A 3,880-nucleotide genomic window follows, 5' to 3' on the forward strand; every position below is an offset into this window, starting at 1 on the left:
GGATGGGGAACGGCTGAGCACCTCCGGGCCCAGCGTCAAAGCCCCGGCTGCTTCTTCAGGGACTGGACAACCCCTATCCTGGACAACCTCTTCCCTGGGATTCTGGGTTAGGGCAGGGAAAGGAGTGTCCCACTGCCAGGAGCAAGAGTATCGGAGAATAGCACGTGAGCTTGGGTCTCAGGAGAGCTGATTCCAGTCCTGGTTTTGCCACATTTCTTTCTTCTTCTCTGTGGAACTTGTTTAGCGCTTATAATGTGCCAGGCACTAACTATACTAAGCCCTGGGATAGGTGTAAGCTAATCAGATTGGTACAGTCCCTATCCTGTATGGAACTCAAGGTCTAAATCAGAAGAAGGAGGATTTAATCCCCCTTTTGCAGATGAGGCAGCTGAGGTACTAGAGAAGTTACGTGACTTGCTCAAGGTCACAGAGCAGACTAATGGCCAAGCCGGGATTAAAATCCAGGTCCTCTGACTCCCAGACTCAAGTTTCTTCCACTGTGCCACGCTGCTTCCCTATTTTCCTGCTGTATGACCTTGGCTCAGTCACTTCACTTCTCTGGGCCTCATTTGCCTCATCCATAAATCAGAGAAAAATTCCAGTTCTTCCTTCCTCACAGATTATGAGCCCCACTGTGGGACCTAGACTGAGTCCAATCTTATTATCTTGTATTTGCCCCAGAACTTGGCAAAGTACTTGGCAAAGAACTTAAAAAGTGCCACCATTATGGTGGGTTCATCCACACACTCTCCCCTGCTCTCCCATGACTAACATCACATATGAGGAGATGGTTGGTTGGGATAAAAGTGCTATCCAGGGCTTAATTGGCAGAAATGGCAGTGCCCTCTAAACTTGGCACCTCTGGGCTTCCCATTCACAGCTTTGGCATCTTTAACACTCCTACCCACCCATCCATCTGTATCAACTATGAACTTCTCTGTGTACCCCTTGAGCACTTTTGAATACTTTACCCCAGCCTCATGGTTCTTAGGTAAATATTCTTATCCTCTATTATTTCCCCCATCCCTAATCTATTTTAATTTCTCTCTCCCCACTATAAAGCTCACTGGGGGGAGGGATCATGTCCGTAGTATTGTACTTTCTCTAGTGCTTAGTATAGAGCCCTGAAGCTTACAAGTGCTCAATAAATCCCACTGATTGATTGATCTGGACTATACAGTTTAATTTCGGAAAAAATACATCTCTAGTTTTGGTTTTTAGAACTCTATGGAACCACTACCAGAATGATTGCAGATGGAGATGGGGCATTCTGGGAGAGATGTGTCCATTGCGTCACTATGGGTCGGAGACAACTCGTTGGCATAAGACAAGACATCTATTACTCTGGTGGTCTTACATCCAGAGGCCTTGTCCAAAAAATTGGCCATGATTGAAGATGCAGCAGTTTCATCAGCATAGGTGTTACAGATGCAGCATGACCTAGTGGATAAAACACAGGCCTGAGAATTAGAGGACCTGGGTTCTAATCCCAGCTCCACCGCTTGCCTGCTGTGTGACCTTGGGCAAGTCACTCTCCCCACCTATAAAACCTTATTAAACACACTTCTCCTCCAAGAGGCCTTCCCCAACTAACCCCTCATTTCCTCTTCTCCTACTCCCTTCTGCATCACCCTTGCATTTGGATTTGTACTCTTTATTCATCCCTCCCTCAGCCCCCCAGAACTTACATATCCTAATTTATTTATTTATATTAATGTCTGCCTCCCGCTCCACACTGTAAGCTTGCTATGGGCAGGGAACATACCTACCAAATCTATTATATTGTTCTCTACCAAGTGCTTAGTAGAGTAATGTGCCCATGGTAAGTGTTCAATAAATCACTGAATTGACTGATCACCTAGGTACTTGAGTCTATATCCCCCAAGCATTTAGGAACTCAACCCACACCCCCAAAAGGGCATTTGTGAAGATAACCTTATAATCTGCTGCTTCCTCTGTCTATAATTTATTTTGTGGTCTGTTTCTTCGAATAGATCATAGCTTCCTGAGGGTGGGGAGAGTGTCCACTTACCATTGTACTCTTCCAAGTGCTTAGTACAATACTCTTAGCTCAGTGGTCTATTGCTTCCCTATCTATACTTTATTTTATTGTGTGCTTCTTCGCCTAGCTGGATAACTCCTTGAGGGTGGGGATATTGTCTACTAACTCTATTGTACTCTATTGTACTGCGACCTCATAGTTCAGAGGTCTGCACGGTTTGTTGTTGTCGTCTTATGCTGTCGAGTCGTGTCCGACCCATAGCGACGTCATAGACACATCTCTTCTGGAATGCCCCACTCCCACCTGCAATCGTTCTGGTAGCTTAACCATAGAGTTTTCTTGGAAAAAATACAGAAGTGGTTTACCATTGCCTCCTTCTGCGCAGTTAACGAGGCTCTGCCCTCGACTCTCTCCCATGCCACTGCTGCCCAGCACAGGTGAGTTTTGACTCGTAGCAGATTGCCTTCCACTCGCTAGCCACTGCCCAAGCTAGGAATGGAATGGGCAGGCCTCTGCTTGACTCTCCCTCCTGTAGTCGTGACTGGTAGAGGACTGGAAACTCTCCAGGTTCGACCCTGAAAGGTCTGCACGGTTAGAGCTCAGTAAATACTATTGATGACTGATGGTTTGATTCAGAGGAAGGGAAGGAAGGTTGATTCTCTGTGGTGGAGTTTGCCGTCATTCTCCACAACAGCCGGGGCCCTTCTCCTCGCCAGCCATGATGTGAGCACCACCGCCATCCCCTGCCGGTCCCAGTCGATCCGGCCCTTCCTGGACCGAAACCTCAGGTGACAGACCAGAAGCACTGGTTCTTCTGAGGTGGGAGGGGCCGGCAATGTCCCTAGCCAGACGGGTGGCGTCTGGCGCAGCGGCAATGGCTTTGGGTGACCCTACCCAATTCGGGATGGCAGTGATGAAGGGAGAATCAGTCTCTCTCCCACTCCTCCCTGCAGCTGCTGGGTCCTACACAGGGACCATGGTTGTGGAACACACATACACACATGTGCACGCACACTTGCGCGCGCGCACACACACACACACACACCAGTCATCCCGAAAACAACCTTATTAAGTTCCACCAGATGCCTTGCAGGTGGTAACTAGAACAGCATGAAAAATGCCCCACATCTGGACATCTGGTCACGTTCCTTTGTGCTTCTGAGAGTCAGACTATAGCTAATAACTGTGGCATTTGTTAAGCACTTACTATGTGCCAGGCACTGTATTAAGTACTAAGGTGGATACAAGCTGATCGGGGTAGTTGAGGCACATAGAAGTGAAGTGACCTGCCCAAGGTCACATAGCAGACAAGTGAAGAAACAGAGATTTGAACTCAAGTCTTTCTGACTCCCAGGCCTGTGCTCTATCTACTATGCCACACTATTTCTCTTGTAACTCTTATAATAATAATAATGTTGGTATTTGTTAAGCGCTTACTATGTGCAGAGCCCTGTTCTAAGCACTGGGGTAGACACAGGGGAATCAGCTTGTCCCTCGTGGGGCTCACAGTCTTAATCCCCATTTTACAGATGGCACTGAGGCACAGAGAAGTTAAGTGACTTGCCCACAGTCACACAGCTGACAAGTGGCAGAACCGGGATTCAAACCCATGACCTCTGACTCCAAAGCCTGGGCTCTTTTCACTGAGCAACGCTGCTTCTCTTATGGATCTCTTATGGAGATCCACGCTGCTTTTCTTATGGATCGCCTCATCTTTCAAGTCCTCTTAAAATCGCACCTCTTTCAGGAAGCCTTCCCCAATTAGCCCACCAAACCAACTGCCACTTGTAGCATGATGCATTTTTTTTAAATGGTACTTGTTAAGCACTTACTATGTCCCAAGCACCGTACCAGACACTGGGGTAGATATGAGATAGT

The 3,880-nt window shown here is 47.5% G+C and overlaps 1 non-coding gene across 1 annotated transcript; it reads right to left on the reverse strand.

Annotated features, from left to right (window-relative positions):
* Nucleotides 1-2,449: 2,449 nt before the first annotated feature.
* LOC114806898 lies at nucleotides 2,450-2,587 on the reverse strand. The gene has a single exon (XR_003754952.1). It is a non-coding gene; the product is annotated as a small nucleolar RNA SNORA7 (small nucleolar RNA).
* Between the last annotated feature and the right edge of the window lie 1,293 nt (nucleotides 2,588-3,880).

Source organism: Ornithorhynchus anatinus, chromosome X1 (genome assembly GCF_004115215.2).
Source record: "Ornithorhynchus anatinus isolate Pmale09 chromosome X1, mOrnAna1.pri.v4, whole genome shotgun sequence".
Taxonomy (NCBI): Eukaryota; Metazoa; Chordata; class Mammalia; order Monotremata; family Ornithorhynchidae; genus Ornithorhynchus; species Ornithorhynchus anatinus.